Source organism: Mustela lutreola, chromosome 2 (assembly GCF_030435805.1).
Source record: "Mustela lutreola isolate mMusLut2 chromosome 2, mMusLut2.pri, whole genome shotgun sequence".
In the NCBI taxonomy this organism is placed as follows: domain Eukaryota; kingdom Metazoa; phylum Chordata; class Mammalia; order Carnivora; family Mustelidae; genus Mustela; species Mustela lutreola.
The window spans coordinates 177,345,601-177,366,410 of record NC_081291.1 but is presented as its reverse complement, the minus strand read 5'-3'; the positions used below and the strand labels follow the sequence as shown (position 1 = coordinate 177,366,410).

Here is a 20,810-nt window from a genome sequence, read left to right as displayed (position 1 = left end):
GTTATTTCCTATGATTAAGGGTCTCTTATGATTTGTCTCCCTCCCTGGTTTCATCTTCTTTTATTTTTTCCTCTCTTCCCCTATGATCCTTTATTGTGTTTCTTAAATTCCACGTATCAGTGAGATCATATGATAGTTGTCTTTCTCTGATTCACTTATTTTGCTTGCCATAATACCCTTTACTTCCATCCACATTGTTGCAAATGGTAAGATTTCATTTATTTTGATGGCTGAGTAACATTCCATTGTGTGTGTTTGTGTGTGTGTGTGTGTGTGTGTGTGTATACCACATCTTCTCTATCCACTTACTCCAAACATTGCTTCCAAATTTTTAATCCAAATAATCCATTTACTACTAAACACATGTGTCTCAAGTCTGTCCAGAATTCCTTTGAAGGAAGCATGTGTGTATGCATGCACATGCATGCATGAAACTTTCACTTAGTGAGACTTTGTGGAATAACTACAACATGTAGAATAGAGGGACTTAGAGAAAAAACAAGAAAGCACATTCTCTGTTTTAGAAGCCATGTTGCTCAGCCCTCAATGTACCTGCCTTCATCCAAGTGTCTCATCTTTTGACTTGGACTACATACACCCCAGGTGTTGGGAAGAAAACATATAAATAACAGTCCTCACTTCAAGTTTTTCCTCCCAATACCTAGTCTATGCTGAAGTTCATTCTCGCTTCCAGTGTGTGTGGTACTACTTTTCACATCTTTTGAGTTCAAATTCTCAACTTCTTGTACAGACTCTTGGCCAATATTACTAATGCTGTATTTTCTGATACTATCTGGACCCTGAGTTCTTAGAGTCTCTCTATTTCCTGGCTTGTGTTCACTGTCTCTGCAGCCCCCATTTCTTACTGACTTTAACTCAAGATATCTATTTGCTATCTATAGTCTTCACCAATGGTGCCCTTGATACTATCATTGCTAGACCTTTCAGACTTTCCAGTATCTTCTATTCCTGATATTTTAAAAAGAAATTAATCATAACAAATAAGACATATGAGTGAGGTCTTTAAAAATATCAAGGTGCATCTGATCTAAAAAAAAAAATTTTTTAAATCAAGGTGTAGAAGAAAACCCTCTGGGGCATAAGCATGATCAAAAGTCATTCATTAAATTTAGAACTGCCCATAAACTAGCAGACCTACATAACTCTGACTTTCAAACAATCCAAACATTTGTGTAGTATTTTCAACATTTTTTCAGAAAAATTAAAAGGCATTAAAACAAACTTACATAAGGAATTTGGTCTAAAAATTTTCTCCCAGATATATGTCCTGGGGTCAGTAAATATTCAGAATGATCTCTTGCATTCTATCTAGTCAGTTCCAGAATCTCACACCAATGAGCCTAGAGCAATGACAGTCATTTCTTCATTGATTTAGGATTAAAATGGCCCTATGGCCTCACGTAGACAAAAAATAGTAGCAGACATTGATGTATGTTGAAATAATTTTCAATACTAAAAGTTTGATCCCTTTATTTTTCAGAAAAAAATTAGACAATATTAACTTCTAACATTCCAGCTGAGATTTTTAAATATTGAATACAATGGAAATCTATTATAACCTGCTGTATTAAATACTTGGGTATCTGAAAAATGAGTGTCAGTTCCCTAAAATATGCCTGGTGTTGAGATAATATCACTAATCCTGCATCCACCAGTAATTATATTTTATCAAATAATTTAAAGTCTTTAAGCTTCAATCCTCTCATGTGTAAAATAGGAAGGTATTTGTTCAAGTGAATGGAATTTAAAGTCCTTCCAATTTTGAAGTTATTTGATTATGTATATTTTATAACATTATTTGTATCACCCAAATTTTAGTCCTGTCCTTTGGCAAAAATAAAAAAAAAATTTAAATAAGCATAAAGTGAAGTTTCATACAATGTCTCCATGTGCTAAAAGCCTGTAATTCTCATTGACTCTGAAAGGAGTTCTGCAGATGTGGAAGGAAGAACATAAATACTGTGCCTCTGTGAAGTGAAACTGAATGACTGTGAACCAGCCAGCTGCATCAAGAATGACTTCACTTGAGCTGTGCTCTGGTGCCTTGCACTCAAACCAACTGTGCCACAGTCTTGTATCCAATTTTATTTAGGATGAGAAAGTGTTAGGAGAGACAAGAGAAACTATTTGCCTGCAGAAGATGAGAGACTGAGAGATATCACAACTAACTGGCAAGTCATTGGTGATTAGGAAATTTCGCAGAGACATCGGCTAGGTTTTTGTGTTTTGTTTTATTTTGTTTCAAAGTAATATCCAGTTGAATATCAACATATACCAGACTCCATAGGAACAGAAGGATAAATAAGATCTAACTCTTGCCTTCAACTCTGTATGGAAATAAGACATATACAAATAGATATAGCACAGTGCAGTAGAGACTGATCCACAAATAACTGATAGAACATTCTCCAAGAACTCCAAATAGGTCTTAGGCTAATCATCATCAAGTCACTGTGATATGCATCACATATACATAAATGATATGCACACACACACACACACTTATTGTAAGCCAAGAAAAATGACCATGGTAATTAAATATTTTTAAAATAAAAATACTGAGCTGGATAAACTTGGGGAACATTCAGTGAGGCATATAATTATAACCTTAATGACCCATTTTACCTCATTAATAAAAGTGTTGGCATTTGTTGTTCTAGCAGAGATCAATAAACCTGTTCAAAGCAGACATTTCATACATGCCCCCGTATTAAATGAAATGTTTCATGGAAACACTAACCTAAAAGCAAAATGGGTGACTCCATCCCAACACACTGTTCCTTGGAATTCCTGATAATCTTGTTTAAAAATTAAAGCATTAGAGGGGTGCCTGGGTGACTCAGTCATTAAGTTTCTGCCTTCGGCTCAGGTCATTGTTTTAGGGTCCTGGGATCAAGTCCCGTGTCAGGCTCCCTACTCAGCGGAAAGCCTGCTTCTCCTTCTCCTTCTGCCATTGCTTGTGTTTCTTCTCTCGCTGTCTCTCTCTTTCTGTCAAATAAATAAATAAAATCTTTTTTAAAAAATTAAAAATTTCTAATTTTTATTGTTCTTTTCATGTATATAAGTTTTCAATGGAATCTTTAATATCTAATGGAAATGGCACATTTAGTAGAAAATACAAAATAAACCTGAATGTCTGTAACAGTTTAAACTTCCTTGTAAGACTGGCCACACACATATAACTCCTCTTTCCAACAACATGCTCAAATGTCAGTAAAGGAATAAAAAGATGTACATATTAGAAAAACAAAAATAATGAGAAAGAGAAGAACAGAGTATGAGAGAGTTCAACAACTTATTAGAACACTGCTGGGCAGTGTTTATTAAGGTAATTAATAACTGATTAAGGAATAGTAATTAAATTAACTACAATCTGAAGTGCTTGCAAAGGAGGGCCTGAAGTCACGTTCCTTAGAAGCAGAGACTGAAAGAGGAATTCCTGCACAAATCATTTACTGATAGTCCACTCTCAGGAGAAACTTATAGAGGCAATGAAGCTAAATCAAGCTAAAGCAGAAGAAAAGGCAAGTCAGCCATGTGAATTTAGAGGACATCTAGCCTCACCCACAGAGTACACTGGAGGATAAAGTGTATTAAAAGGTTCTCCTATCCAGAAAGAAAGGCTGGGCTGTTATATCCCCGCATAGTTACTGCATGGCCATGGGACTGTCCCAGGCAGAGAGAGAAAAGTGCCATCTCCCTCAGTCCTGGATCATTCTGCAAAGAACAATGTGCAGGTGTGAGCCATAAGCAGTCAGAATCTGCAGCAGCAGGGCGCCGGTGTACATACACTCCTAGTAAAAGCGATCTGAGAAGGGTGCCACCAGCATCTTGTACAGTCCTACCCTTGCCCAGCTCAGTCTGCTGGCTTCTCACTTAAGTTTACCCCATCTGGTCCCTGCTTTTCCAAGATTCTAGTTGGCTGCAGTTTCCAATACAACTTACAGGAGAAGAGTTAGTGGGATGAGCTATTGTATCCCTGCTGAAGTTGCCCCAAAATCACAACTGACATACATCTCCTTCTGCTATTGATATATACAACAATGCAACAACATGGCTGAAATTCAGCATAATTATGCTAAGTGAAAGAAGACATACACACACCAAAAAAAAAAAAAATTAGCACAAGTGTTATGAATCCCCTTATAGAAAACTCTAGAAAATAAAATCTAATTACTAAAAGAAAGATTAAGTGTTGCCTGGAGAGAAGTTATATGGACAGAAGAAGGAGGAAGTTATTTTTTTTTTAAATGACCAGCATCCTCCCATTTTCTTTTTCTTTAATTAATTTTTTTAATTTTTTTATAAACATATAATGTATTTTTATCCCCAGGGGTACAGGTCTGTGAATTGCCAGGTTTACACACTTCACAGCACTCACCATAGCACACACCCTCCCCAATGTCCATAACCCCACCACCCTCTCTCGACCCCCCTCCCCCCAGCAACCCTCAGTTTGTTTTGTGAGATTAAAAATCACATATGGTTTGTCTCCCTCCCAATCTGATCTTGTTTCATTTATTCTTTTCCTACCTCCCAAAACCCCCACATTGCATCTCCACTTGGAGGAAGAGATTATAAGGGAGCAAGAGGAAATTTTGCAGAGCAATATATGTGTTCACCATCTTGGTTGTGATAATAGTTTCATGAGTGTACATATCTAAACTTATCAAATTTTACATTATAAATATACACAGGTGACTGTAGTCAATGAAAACTCAATAAGGCTCTCAAAAATACACTCAAAAATAAGGGGGTGGGATTATGGACATTGGGGAGGGTATGTGCTTTGGTGAGTGCTGTGAAGTGTGTAAACCTGGTGATTCACAGACCTGTACCCCTGGGGATAAAAATATATGTTTATAAAAAATAAAAAATTTTTAAAAAATGAATAATTTTTAAATAAATACAGAAGTAAATAACCCATTTTATTCCAATGTCATTAATTCATTCATTTGATGGTTACCATATAGTTCCATTCTGTGAGACATTGTGCTAGATGTTGGGAGCAGAAATATTTCTAGGTTATGATTTCATTTCCTAAGGACTTCACAAATTTCTGAAATAATAGTCACCTAATATTTGAGAAAAATTAGCTATGATATTTGTTTCAAAGATGGTAGTTAATGTTCCTTACATTTCCCTTATATCAAAATATTGAATAAACTCAATAAATAATGTTAGCAGTCCTTTTCACGTAAAACCTTCTTGTATTAGTAGCTGTTTCTGTGTTTCACTTTACTAACCATTGCTCTTGGGGTGTCAATAGTATCTTCCCCTTTTAATGCTAGTATATTTATGTTCCAAAATTATCACAACTTATTGACCATCACTAATGATGCAGCCAACTCTTGATCCGTATTTTGACAGTGGATTTTCCAGAAACCTAGCTTTCGTCTTTGCACCCTTCTGCATTTGGGGACATTTCATTGCTTGTTAGCTCCTCCATCAAGGGTATTCATTAGGAAAGAAAAAGCAAACAATCCATCCAAAAATTCTGCCAAGAATAATAAAATATTAACATTGGAAGTAATCTCCAAAGTAATCTATTCCAACAATTATGCAGTGCTAGAACTTCCTCTAGCCTGTCCCTGATATAGTCATCTAAACTAGATCCTGCTTGAACATTCTGAATAATAACAGAGCCAATGCTTGTTTACTACATTAAGAGCATTTACAGTGCCCTGGTTTTGCTCACCTTCATGTTAGCAGTTCAAATAGAAGCTCCAAGGTGGTTGGAAACAATTTTAAATTTGGTTAGGAAATAGTAATAGGTATGTTAGTTATCATACATACACACACGCCATCACACAATGTTTGGAGGAAGGAAGGAAGGGAGAGAGAGAAAAGGAGTGAAGAAGGAAGGAAGAAAGAGAGAGAGAGGTTGGGAGGGAGGGATGAAGGAAGGAAGACAGGCAGAGAGATGGGAGGAAAGAAAGAAAAGAAATAAAAAAAAGAAAAGAGGAAGGAAGGAAAGAAAAAGAGAGATAAGAGATAAAGAGGAAGGAATGAAGGAAGATAGGAGGGAAGATAGAAAGATGGAAGAGAGGAAGGGAAAGGGAAGGAAAGTGAGGGGAAGGGAGAAAGAAAGAGGGAGAAGGAAGGAAAGGAGGAGAGGGAATGAGGAGAGAAAGAGAGGGAGGGGAGAAGAGGGGAGAGGAGAGAAGAGGAGAGGAGAGGAGAGGGGAAGGGAAAGATGGAGGAAATGTTAAACTAAAGAACAAGTCCATTAGTTCTATGGGCTGAACTGTATCCCCTCCAAATCCTCTTGCTGAAGCCCTAATCCTCAGTGTGACTGAATTTGGAGATAGCGCTTTTGGGTTCAAAGAATTTATAGGGGAAATTTCCTAATGTGATAGGATCAAGGGCCTTATAAGGAGAGGGAGAAGAAAAAGATCTCTCTGTCTCTCTCTACTCTGTGAGGACACAGCAAGGAAGTGGCCATCTGTAAGGCAAGAAGAAGGCCCTCAGCAGAAACTGACCAGGATCTCAGACTTCCAGCCCTCAGAAATGTAAGAAAATAAAATTTCTTTTGTCCAAGCCACTCAGTCTATGATATTTTGTTATTGCAACTCTAGCTTTTTACTAACAAATTCAGTCTCAGGAAGACATTTTGGAAGTCCATTAAGGCATTTGAGAGCTCAAAATACTCTTTGTATACCTCAAGCCAACTGAAAAAATGTTTAAGATTCACTTTTGTTCACACCACTTATTCAATCTTAACTTGATTTGGGGGTGGGGGGAGAAAACAAAAAGAATATGGGAGAGAAAGGAACCCGTAAAAGGGGAGATTGGACACCAGGATTCTGGACAATATCCTCTGACATAACTGACGCTCAGTTGCTCTTCTATAAAATGTACGGCTGAAATCTTAAGTGACTCCAAAGCTTTCCTCCATTTACAGACTCTCCAAACCTTTCAATCTTAAAGGACCCTGTAATATTGGAGGAAAAGGAACAGATTTGTAGCCAGTTTGGCTAAATGTATAAAGGACTTTCTAACCAGATAAGAGGGAATGATAACTACTTACTAACAATGAGCATTATAGAATTCTCCATAAGGAAGCTCAATTTCTCCTATTAAGGATTAAAGTGCTCTAAAAGTAAACCTTATTATTATTTGAAGCTCAAGTGTGAAAAGAAAAATTATACTTGAGGCCTCCAAAAGTTTAGCCTGTAATTTCCCCTTCTATATAAAATGATTCATTCATCCAACATACACTAGAGACTTAAAGTTAGCTTGACTGAGAGTCAAGAACTGGAAAGCACTCTATTATTAGTTTTTCTAATGAACTCAATAAATATTAATAATTGGAGGTATATATATTTTGATGTACAAATATAATCTTTCTATTTAATATAAAAAAATATGTGCACTGAAAGAGAAGGATACCCTCGATTCAGGGAATTTAAATGTGGGAAGACACTTCAATTACACTCTTTCCTGAAATCACCTCAGATGGCTTCAGAGATAGCAAGGTGCCCCCTTGTTGGAGCTTCCAACAAGGAGCTTCCAACTGGAGCTTCCAGTATTTGATTCTCTCCCCTGTAACTGCATCTTGTTACATTATAATATCCATTTAAATATGTCTAGAGAGTGTGGTGCCTGGGTGGTTAAATGTTCAACTCTTGATTTCAGCTCAAGTCATGAGGCTGACGCTCACAACTACTTGTCCAAGGTCTAACAGACAGATGTGACAGAGCCAGATCTAGGCCCCAGATCTAAGTCTCAAAGTTCAGTTTTCCTGCCTTCAAAATAGCTTGCAGGAGGGACACCTCAGTGGCTCAGTCAGTTAAGCATCCAACTCTTAGTCTTGGCACAGGTCATGATCTCAGGGTTCTGAGATGGAGGCCGACACTGTGCTGAGCTTAAAGCCTGCCTAAGATTCTCTCCCTCTCCCTCTGCCTCTCCCTTACCCCCACCCCTCCCCCAAAATGAAAAAATATCATGCAGATAAGAAACTGGTACCTCACTCAAACCCCACTTCTGTGTTCACTTGAGAATAACCAGGAAAACTAGCAATATAAAGAAAAACAACAAAATTTAAAACAAGAGGAGATGGTGTAAAAAGAAACTGATTTGAATAGAAACTTCTCTAATAAAGAAGATATAGAAAAGATCAATAAGCATATAAAAAGATGCTCAGCATCATTAGTCACCATGGAAATCCAAATAAAAACCCTAACAAGTACTACTTCATACTCACTAATATGGCTGTAGTCAGAAGACAAACAATAGGGTCATAATAAAAAAGGTAGCAGGTGTTGACAAGAATTTGGAGAAATTGGAACCACTATGCATTGCTCGTGGAAGTGTAAAATAGTGCAGCCATTTAGAAAACAGTCCAACATTTCCTCAAACAGTGACTTGTTACCGCAATGCATAGAAACTCCACTCCTAGGATATACCTAAGAGAAATGAAAACATATGACCACACAAATCACATACATCAATGTTCATAACAGCCAAATAGTGGAAACAATCTTAATGTCTATCAACTTATGAATGGATAAACAAAAATAGGGTATATATCCATGCAATGGAAAGGTAGCATAGCAATAAAAATGTGGTACAAAGTACCAATGCTAAGCACATACATGCTACAACATGAATGAACCTTGAAAACATATGCTAAGTGAAAGAATCCAGACTGAAAAGACCACAGATTGCATGATTCCATTTATATAAAGTGTCTAGGACAAGCAAGTCCATACAGAAAGAAAGTAGGTTAGTGAGTGGTTACCAGGGACTTGGAGAAGGACAGAATGTCAGGTGACTTCTAATGGTCTTTTGGGAGTGATGAAATGTCATGTAATTAAATGGGTTACACAATTTAATTAATATAACAATCACAAAAATATCTCAAAAACATGAATTTTATAGTATGTAAATTATATCTCAATAAAAAATGTCAAAAAAGGAAAGGAAACTACATAAAATGGCCAAACTTATATGAAATAAATTTCTTTATGAGATAACTTTTTAATGGTGCTCTGTAGAATCTGGTACAAAGTAAAATGAAATATTAGTTACTATTAAGTCTCACAAAAGAAACTGAAGGAACCCAGTGTTTATTTAGAGCCTGATTATGCCAGTCCCAAGATAAGGGCATTTTCTACATTTATCTCATTCATCTTTTGAGCACTATATTACACATTTTATAAACAAGAAAACAAAGTCTCAGATAGATTAACTAATTTTCCCAAGATCACACAGTAATGTAGGGGAGACCTGGGAATTCATTTCAGATATACCTAACCCCAAAGCACGTATTCTTTCCACTCTAGCACATGCTTCCTCAGATAGTTTTCAAATTCTATAAAATTCCATTTCTTGTAAGTTCCTCCAGAAGTTCTGAAGTAAACTAGAACAAACTTATCTTCAAAGGCCTATACAAATCCTGGGCAAAACTGATAAGCTCAATGCACTCCTTTATTTGTCCTACCTGCCTTCTTGATCATCAACTTCATGATTGCCAAAGTTGGGGAGAGCAGTTTACCACAAAGCCCCTTCCCATACCTGTATCCCTGCAGGACATCTAGTTCATCATTATGGTTCCCAAGCCTTTAACTATACTCTGCATTCAGTAGGAGTTCCACATGTAATTGTGGCAATTGAATGAATAAACCTTTTCTTCCCTTTACGTTCTCGTAATCCTTTAGGGAGAAAAGTTGAGGCTATAGTAAAGTTAACCATTTACTCTTTCAGGACCAGATGCATCCCAACAAACTTTCTTTGCAGGAACACGTAACTATGGACAGACTTGGTAGATGGGAAGTCGTTCCCCAGTCCTTCTTGTAGAGGGTTACAGACTGATAGCAATGGCCATTGTCCACGTAATTGATGGGGTTATACCCTTTAGTCCTCTCTGGCAGGATCATGTGGCCAGTTCTGGAGAACAGGATGAAAGTCAAAGGAACAGATATTACCTGTTGCTTGAACATAATTCCTGATTTCCTACACTCCTCTCAGCAACTGCTGAGGTGGTAGCTGCTCCCTCAGGCACAGGAAAAAGTGTAGAAAAGAGCCCTCAACTGACCCACGTGGACATTTCATTAACCACTGAAATACTGAGGTTGTCTTTCTTTCTACAGCATGACCTAGCCTATCCTGACTAATTCAAGACTCTGAAGTCAAGATTATGTGTGAGAAGAGTGAGCAGTACAATTTAACCGGAACATGCTTGACTATGAAGAACTGGAGAAGGCAGGGTCAGGAAGATAGCTTGGGTCAGAAAATGCAAAGTCTTGAAACTCAAACTAATTTAGAAAGTGTTTTGAAAGAGGAAAGTATTACAAAAAGGAAGAATAGTTAGAGAGGTTAGAGAAACTATTGGCAGAAAACAAATAAATGAACAAACCTAAAAGAAGAAGAATGCACAATCAGTAGCAGACATCAAGACATGGGAGATGCCTTCGCTTTGAAAGTCAAGAAGGGTTGAAGGTAGACATCTGAGGAGAGAAAGCAGGCAGGCATTAGGCAGAAAATGCTAAAAATCAATCTGAAAAGTACAAAAGGCCATGGCTAGAAACAGAGCTGCATTAATTGCCTATTGCTACTGTGTCAAGTTACCACAAATTAGTGCTTTATAAACACACAAATGTATTACTTTACAGATCTGTAAATTAGAAGTCTGACTTGGACCTCACTGTATAAAATGAAGGAATCAGCATGTCTTTGTCCCTTTCTAAAGGCTCTACAGGATAATACATTTCCTTACATTTCTTAGCTTCTAGCCACCATTTGCATTGCTTGGCATGGTCTTCAAAGTTAGCAAGGTAGCATCTCTCTGACCTTTCTTCTTTTGTTGACATCTTTTTCTCTTAACACAGCTAGGAAAGGTTCTCTCTCTTTTTTAATTAATTAATTAATTAATTTTATTTATTCATTGTTTATGCATCACACCCAGTGCTCCATGCAATACGTGCCCTCCTTAATACCCACCACCAGGCTCACCCATTCCCCCCACCGTCTCCCCTCTAAAACCCTCAGTTTGTTTGTGAGAGTCCACAGTCTCTCATGCTTCATCTCTCACTCCAATTTCCCCTACTTCAGTTCTCTGTTTTTAAAGGCTCATGTAATCAGATTGGGCCCACTCAGATAACCAAGATAACCCCATCTCAAGGTGCTTAATGACATCTGCAGAGTCTCTCAAGCCACACAAGGCAATGTATTCACTGGATTTGGGGATTAAGATATAGTCATCTTTGGGAAGCCATTATTCTGCCTACCCCTGTAACCAATCATAAAGAGTGAGAGGAGTCAAACAACCAAGAAACAAGATTGAGGTACTAGACAGGAGAATGGCTCTATTTTAATGTACTCCAAGCTACAGCAGGCCAGCCCACTGTGCACGGTGGCTCTTACTCTGAGTCCCCAAAACAGGAAGTTCAATGGTTGGAATGAGAAGGGATTAGCTTCTACTTTGGTAGTAAAAGGGAATGTGTAGGACAGACAGCAGTGTCCATGATGCCCTGAGATTAACCCTTGGCATGCACAACACATAGGTTCCATAAATACAGGCTGAATGAATGGATATATGAATGAAATGTTGACTAAATAAACAGGACTCAGCAGTAGTCTGGATACAGAAGGCACCAGAAAGAGAAGAATAAAAATATTTGACAGTCAGTGAAGCAGCTAGGAGAGGTACAGGGCTAGACTTTAAAGAAAACATGGGAGAGAATTACATGGAATTTCTTCCCAGCTGCGCTCTGAAAACTTTATTGTTTTGCAGAATTTAATTTCTTCTACATAGCTGAAGGAGCAGATATGCTGGCAAATAGATGTAAGCTAGAGAACTGTAAGAAATCATATTAACTATATGTTTAGAAAAGGATTATTGGGCACATATTTTCCAGGAAACCAAAACTAGACATAATATTTGTGAGAAAGAATTGGGGAAACTCCTAATTAGAAGAATGGGATCATTTTTAAAGGAGATTTTATCTTTAAAGAGATCTAAAGAGATAGGACCATGTTTTAATTATGAAACAATGTTTCTGAATGCGTGTGCCTTAGATCTCTCCAGTGGAGGTATTCTGCATCTGGGTCTATTGACTCAGTAACATGTAGTGAAAACTGAAAACTATAATAAATCACAATCCCTGTGGGCAACACCCGATTAGATTTCTTTCTGGCCTTTGCACGATGGTGGCAATGGCTGTAACCCAAAACATAAACAAAAACTCACATGGAAGCAACAAACACATTTTTTAAAATTATATTATTCCCCAGTCCAAAGCACTTTTTGTCTAAGACTTAGTCTGTGGTTTATTTATATTACTGAGTAACTCCACCCAGTGAACATAAAGCACAGATGACTCCAAAAAGGCAGCATTTATGTAGTCTAATGGTTCCCATGTATGGATGATAAATGTGCACTCCAAGAAGTTTGGTAATTCCTTTTAGGAAATTGACTTAATAAGATGGTGACAAGTGAAGTGTACACATGGTCAGTCCCATGATAACCCAGACATTTCTGTTCTCATCTCAGGAAAAGCAAGCCATTCGTTCTCCATTACCAATGTGCTGTAAAGCAACATGTAAATAATGGGCAAACTGCCACAAGTTAGATTTGCTAAAAACAGTCCCATGGTATAAATAGAAACCAGAGCTACAACCATTGCTAATGCAATATGATAGTTGATGAGAATGACACAGTCTTAAACCTCTTGTTTCTCGAAACAGTCTAGAGAACTGACAAACGGTGATAAAACAAGAACCAGAAAGAATCAATTTGGCCTGTCGCTTGAATTATGAGTTTTTCCAGACATCCACATTCGTTATCCTACTAATGTAAATTGTCTCTGGTTAAACTTTAACCTTACAATGGTTTTCCCCACCACTCAATATATTTCTTGTTTACTGGGCATCTGGGTATGACTGTGCTACTTACCTAGGAGCACTACCTAGCGCCTGTCATTTTTATTTATCAATATATACTTTTCCATAAATATTTATTGAAAATGACTGTGTGTACAGGCACCATGGCAGGTACTGGAAATGTATTGGAGAACAAGACACAGGTGTTTGACTCTCAACTTTCCCTCACAGTTTGAATCTTAGCCTGATTCCTCCACTTATGCCCCCTCCTCATCTCAAATAGTTCAATGCCACAAGAGGACTCCATGGTGCACTACCCCAGCACTGATCATTGGGCAAGCATCCCGCCCAAGATGTCCTTTTTCCTCCAATGGGGACACAAAAGACATTTGTACAATGACAGGACCTCTGCCCTAGATTGGCACTGGACTTTCTCCCTTTGGTGTTGAGGCAGATGCTATGAAGCATTTGTAGCCACTCACCCTGTAATTTCTCAAAGGTTAATGTTGAAACTATATTGAAGAACTCCACTGCACTTATTTTTTTTTTACATTGGTAACTTTTTAATTTGTGCTCTTAATAGTTTTGTATAAATGGATGTCATTCTGGAGCATCAGGAGATGGTTCTCTTGTGCACTACTCACTCCCCTTACACAATACCAGTGTCTTCTGCTTCAAAGGGAGGGGTATGTGCATGGAAGAAATGGATTATGTATAGAAAGAAATGCCTTTTTAGATGTCCAGAAGACTCACAGTCCCCTTCCTCTCTGTCTCTCCAAACATCCCTTCAAGGGAAAAACAAAAACAAAAAACTCTGGTTACTAAACCAAGTCTACAGACTCAGATAATTAACTGCTGCTTAACTTTTGCTTGCCCAACATGTTTACACCCATCCAAAGAAAGTAACCTCATGATACTATCAAATGGGAAAAAAAAATCATACACAATAATGAGAATTTAGTGCAAACTACACATATCCAAAATATAGGAATTTCCAAATATAAATTAGGAACAGAGGGAAGTTTCCAAGATTTTATTTATTTATTTGACAGAGAGAGAGAGAGACAGTAAGAGAGGGAACATGAGCAGGGGGAGTGGGAGAGGGAGAAGCAGGCTTTGCTGCTGCACAGGGATCCTCATGTAGGGCTCAATCCCAGGAGCCTGGTATCATGACCTGAGCTGAAGGCAGATACTTAACATCTGAGCCACCCAGGCACCCCCAAGGTAAGTTCTAAACCATCCAGTGAGTTGTCCATGTTAAGAATTTCTAACAAATATGCACAAAATTCTCTTCTATAATAAAAATGCTTTGACTAAATTTCAAACCTTGTCTCCAATTTTCTCCCAATTATATTACAGTCTAATACTGAGTCAGTCTGTTTTACACAGACAAATGTCATACTGACATGGAGTCAAATTACCTGTAGTCTATCTCCCTCCACACGGGACAGTATCTGAAATTATGTGGATATTACCTCACAGAGTAGAAAACATTTCTCTGGGCAGTGTTTAAAGGGAACAAAATGTTGGCAAAATAAAAGCAGGAAAAAAATCCTACCCTTACAATCCCAAGGATTCTCTAGCCAAGCACCTGTGTTCTCTTTACCTCTACCCAAACCAATGATTTTCTGACACACTAAGGCAGAAAATACTGAAATAATGTATCTCTTCTCTCATCCACTGGGCTTCCCTACATCAATCACAGGTAATGAAAATGAAATGACATAATACATATGAAAATGCTTTGAAAAGCCTTAAGTGCTATCTATACTTAAGAGGGAGTGGAGATAGTGATGTTCCTAGAGGCAGGAATGTGGCAATTTCTTTGACAATGTTTCCCAATTTAGGGCATACAGAGAACTAGTTTTGTGAAAAGACTCTTGGAAAGGCAGTTCAGTGTGGGGTTGCATCAGTAACCAAATGATCCTAGAATTAACACTATGTAGAAGCCAGATGGTGGAGGAGTAGAAAACTGATATAGCATTAGGTCCCAGGAGTTCAGCTGGTAGTTATCAAACCATTCTGAACACCTACAGGTTCCTAACTTAATAGGATATAAAAGAGAAGAAGAGCAGCAATTCTAGAAACAGAAAATCAACCACTTTCAGGAAGGTAGGATGTGCAGAGATGTGAATCTGAAGCCACAGGTAGATAGACCATGGAGAGAGGGGCTGGCTCCCTGCAAGTGGTGGAGCAGCAGAGCACAAAATCAGAACTTTTATAAGGCTGCTCACTGAAGGACATGGCTCCAGAAGCTAAGTGGGGGTGAAGCCCTTGCAGAGACAGTGGGGGCTCAGAACCAGCCAGGTCACAGGAAGACCAAAAGTGACTGAGTGTGGCAGAGCTTTCAGGTATCAGAGCAGAGAAGTGGGCTACAGAGACAGAGCATAGCAGTGCACTCTCTGCTCGGGATGACCTTAAACCGTGATCCAAGGCACAGTGAGGCCACTGCTCTTCGTGCAGGGACCCCACAAGTGGCAGATCTGGGGAAACTCACCTTCTTCCTCTGGGAAGACTGCCACAGAAGCATGGCAGGAATCTGCTGGGTTTAGAGATGCCAAACAAGGCCATGCATGAGAGACAGAAATGCTGGGTCACAGGCTGGGTGAGCACAGAGTGTTGCCAGAGACTAGAGAGATGGGAGGGATTGACTGCTTTTCTCTGAGGGCATAGTGAAGAGTGGAGCCCTGACCTCTCGGCTCTTACAGACTGGAGATTCAGAGGCCACCGATTTCATTCCCATCCTCCAAAGCTCTACAGAAATTGTTCAGGGAATAAAAGCTACTGAGAGTGAACCCAAGCAGATTACTTAGCTGGCCCCGGCAAAGGCGGTGCAATTCCGCCTCCAGCAAAGACATTTGAGAAGCACTGCAATAGGCTCCTCCCCCAGAAGATCAGCAAGAACATCCAGCCAAGACCAAGTTCACCAATCAATGAGAACTGTGGAACTCCAGAACTAGGGGAAAGCAACACATGGAATTCATGGCTTTTCCCCCATGATCTTTTAGTATTGGAAAGTTAATTTTTTTTTATTTTGTTTTTTTCTTATTCTATTTTTTTAACCTCTCCTCTCTCCTCTGTTAACATTTCTTAACTATTTCATCATATCAATAGCTTGTTTTAAAAAATCCTTTTAAATTTTCAGCGTTATAGTCATATTTTATCCATTCATTGTATTTAACCTTATTTTTTGTAAACATTTAGGTTTTGTTGTTTTTTGTTTTTTCTAAAAATTTTGGGATACAATTTCTTCTAATAGATCAAAATATACCTTAAATATAGCTCCAGCCTGATCACATTGTCATCTTTTTTTTTCCAACCAATTTATCTTATCAATTCCTTTTTTTACAGTCCCCTTTAATTTTTTTCTTTACAGTCATATCCCATCCCTTCATCATCTTTACCCTTATTTTTGTGTATATATATATAAGATTTTCTTTAATTAAAATCTTGGGAGGTAGTTCCTTCTAAGACACCAGAATACTTCCAAAATCAAGTGGGTGGCTCTGTTCTATTCACCAGTCTAATACATATATTTTTTTATTTTATTTTTTTTCCCCCTTCCTTCTCCCCCTGTTTTGGGTCTCTTCTGATTTCATTAGCATATATTTTTCTGGTGTCTTTGTCATCCTTTTAGTATTTTACTCTCTCATTAATATATTCCTTTTTTTTAATATTTTATTTATTTATTTATCAGAGAGATATATCAGAAATAGGCAGAGAAGCAGGCAGAGAGAGGGGGGAAGCAGGCTCCCCACTGAGCAGAGAGCCCAATGCAGGTCTTGATTCCAGGACCCTGAGATCATGACCTGAGCAGAAGGCAGAGGCTTAAACCCACTGAGTCACCCAGGTGGCCCTCATTCATATATTCTTATCTGGATAAAATGACAAGGTGGAAAAACTCACCACAAAAAGAAGAACTAGAGCCAATAACTACAGCTAGGGACCTAGTCAACATGGACATTGGTAATATGTCAGAACTAGAGTTCAGAATGACGATTCTCAAGGTGCTAGCTGGGCTTGAAGAAGGCATGGAAGATATTAGAGAATCCCTGTCTGCATAAATAAAATCCCTTTCTGGAGAAATAAAAGAACTAAAATCAAACCAAGTTGAAATTTAAAAAGCTATCAATGAGATGCAATAAAAAATGGAGTCTCTTACTCCTAGGATAAATGAGGCAGAAGAGAGAATTACTGATATAGAAGACCAAATGACAGAGAAAAAGAAGCTGAGCAAAAGAGAGACAAACAATTACTGGCCCACAAGGAGAGAATTCAAGATATATGTGATACTATAAAATGAAACAATATTAGAATAATTGGGACCCCAGAAGAAGAAGAAAGACAGAGAGGGGCAGAAGGTATATTGGAGTAAATTATATTAGAGAATTTCCCTAATATGGCAAGGGGAACAAGCATCAAAATCTAGGAGGCACAGAGAACTCCCCTCAAAATCAATAAAAATAGGTCCACACCCCATCATCTAATAATAAAGCATACAAGTCTCCTGAAAGCAGCTGAGGACAAGGGATTTGTAACATAAAATGGTAGATAGATTAGATTGGCAGCAGACTTATCCACAGAGACATGGCCAGCCAGAAAGGATAGGCATGATATATTCAGAGCACTAAATGAGAAAAATCTGTAGCCAAGAATACTATAGCCAGGTAGGCTGTCATGGACAATAAAGAAGAGATAAAAAGCTTCCAGGACAAACAGAAACTAAAAGAATTTGCAAACACCAAACCAGCTCTACAGGAAATATTGAAAGGGGTCCTCTAATCAAACAGAGAGCCTAAAAGTAACAGACCAGAAAGGAACAGAGAAAATAGACAGTAACAGTCATGTTACAGGCAATACAATAGCAATAAATTATTACCTTTCAATAGTTACCCTGAATGTAAATGAGCTAAATGCCCCAATCAAAAGACACAGGTATCAAGGGAAAAAAAAAAAAAAAAAAAAGGACCCATCGAAATGCTGTCTACAAGAAACTCATTTTAGATCCAAAGACACCTCCAGATTTAAAATGAGGGGGTGGAAAACAATTTACTATGCTAATGGACATCAAAAGAAAGCTGGGGTGGCAATCCTTATATCAGATCACTTCGATTTTAAGCCAAAGACTATAATAAGAGATGAGGAAGAACACTATATCATACTTAAATGGTCTGTCCAACAAGAAGATCTAACAAATTTAAATATCTATGCCCCTAATATGGGAGCAGCCAATTATACAAACCAATTTTTAACAATATCAAAGAAACACATCAACAATAATACAGTAATATTAGGGGATTTTAATACACTCCCACACTGAAATGAACAGATCATCTAAGCAAAAGATTAACAAGGAAATAAAGGCTTTAAATGGCACACTGGATCAGATGGACATCACAGATATATTCAGAACATTCCCTCCCAAAGCAACAGAATACACATTCTTCTCTAGTGCACATGGAACATTCTCTAGAGTAGATAACATCCTGGGTCACAAATCAGGTCTCAACCAGTATGAAAAGACTGGGATCATTCCCTGAATATTTTTAGACCACAATGCCTGAAGCTAGAGCTCAATCACAAGAGGAGAGTTGGAAAGAACTCAAATACATGGAGGCTAAAGAGCATCCTACTAAAGAATGAATGAGTCAACCAGTAACTTAAGAAGAATTGAAAAAATTCATGGAAACAAATGAAAATGAAAACACAACTGTTCAAAATCTTTGGAACATAGCAAAGGCCGTCCTGAGAGGAAAGTATATAGGGATACAAGGCTTTTTTCAAGAAACAAGAAAGGTCTCAAGTACACAACCTAACCCTACACCTAAAGGAGCTGGAGAAAGAACACCATGGAAAACCCCAAACCCATCAGGAGAAAAGATATCATAAAGACCAGAGCAAAAATCAATGCAATAAAAATTAAAAACACTAGAACAAATCAATGAAGCTAGGAGCTGGTTATTTAAAAGAATCAATAAGATTGATAAAGCCCTGGTCAGACTTATCAAAAAGAAAAGAGAAAGGACCCAAATAAATAAAATCATGAATGAAAGAGGAGAGGTCACAACCAACACCAAAGAAATACAAACAATTAAAAGAACATATTATGAGCAAAAATACACCAGCAATTTTGACAATCTTGAAGAAATGGATGCATTCCTAAAGACATACAAACTACCAAAATGGAACCAGGAAAAAATAGAAAACCTGAACAGACCCATAAACAGGAAGGAGATTGAAGCAGTCATCAAAAATCTCCCAAAAAACAAGAGCCCAAGGCCAGACACCTTCCCAGGGGAATTCTACCAAACATTTAAAGAATAATTAATACCTATTCTCCTAGAATAAATGAAACAAGATGGGATTGGGAGGGAGACAAACCATAAGTGACTCTTAATCTCACAAAACAAACTGAGGGTTGCTGTAGGGAGGGGGTTTGGGAGAAGGGGGCAGGGTTATGGACATTGGGGAGGGTATGTGCTTTGGTGAGGGCTGTGAAGTGTATAAACCTGGCAATTCACAGACCTGTACCCCTGGGGATAAAAATATATTATATGTTTTAAAAAATTAAAAATTAAAAATTAAAAAAAAAATACCTATTCTCCTAAACCTGTTCCAAAAAATAGAAATGGAAGAAAAACTGCCAAACTCATTTTATGAGGCCAGCATTACCTTGAACCCAAAACCAGACAAAGACCCCATCAAAAAGGAGAATTACAGACCAATATCCTTGATGGACATGGATGCAAAAATTCTCACCAAAATACTAGCCAATAGGACCCAACAGTACATTAAAAGGATTATTCACCACAACCAAGTGGGATTTATTCCAGGGCTGCAAGTTTGGTTCAACATCCACAAATCAATGTGATACAATACATTAATAAAAGAAAAAAACAAGAACCATATGATACTCTCAATAGATGCTAAAAAAGCATTTGACAAGGTATAGCATACTTTCTTGATCGAAAGTCTTCAAAATGTAGGGATAGAGGATACATTCCTCAATATCATCAAAGCCATCTATGAAAACCCACAGCCAATATCTTTCTCAATGAGAAAAAAACTGAGAGCTTTTCCGCTAAGATTAGGAGCACAGCAGGGATGTCCATTATCACCACTGCTAATCAATACAGTGCTAGAATTCATAGCCTCAGCAATCAGACAACAAAAAGAAATTAAAGGCATCCAAATCAGCAAAGAAGAAGTCAAACTATCACTCTTTGCAAATGATATGCTACTTTATGTGGAAAACCCAAAGACTCCACTCCAAAACTGTTAGAACTCATACAGGAATTCAGTAAAGTGTCAGGATATAAAATCAATACACAGAGCCCTCCTACACTGTTGGTGGGAATGCAAGCTGGTGCAACCGCTCTGGAAAACAGCATGGAGGTTCCTCAAAAAGGTGAAAATAGAACTACCCTATGACCCAGCAACTGCACTACTGGTTATTTACCCTAAAGATACAAACATAGTGATCCGAAGGAGCACGTGCACCCCAATGTTTATAGCAACAATGTTTACTATAGCCAAACTATGGAAAGACCGTAGATGTCCAACAACAGATGAATGGATAAAGAAGAGGTGATATATATACACAATGTAATACTATGCAGCCATCAAAAGAAATGAAATCTTGCCATTTGCGATGACGTGGATAGAACTAGAGGGTATCATGCTTAGCGAAATAAGTCAAGCATGGAAAGACAACTATCATATGATCTCCCTGATATGAGGAAGTGGAGATGCAACATGGGGGCTTAAGGGCGTAGGAGAAGAAACAAGATGGGACTGGGAGGGAGACAAACCATAAGTGACTCTTAATCTCACAAAACAAACTGAGGGTTGCTGGGGGGAGGGGGTTTGGGAGAAGGGGGTGGGATTATGGACATTGGGGAGGGTATGTGCTTTGGTGAGTGCTGTGAAGTGTGTAAACCTGGTGATTCACAAACCTGTACCCC

At 38.1% G+C, this 20,810-nt stretch overlaps 1 long non-coding RNA gene across 1 annotated transcript in view; it reads right to left on the bottom strand.

The window, feature by feature from the left end:
- Positions 1 to 1,973: 1,973 nt before the first annotated feature.
- LOC131825211 (uncharacterized) overlaps positions 1,974 to 20,810 on the bottom strand; it is a 31,029-nt gene continuing 12,192 nt past the window's right edge. Inside the window, exons 2-3 of the long non-coding RNA XR_009351161.1 lie at positions 10,382 to 10,472; positions 1,974 to 3,009 (exon numbers count right to left, since the gene is read on the bottom strand). This is a non-coding gene — a long non-coding RNA (uncharacterized LOC131825211). The remainder of the gene's footprint in view (positions 3,010 to 10,381; positions 10,473 to 20,810) is intronic.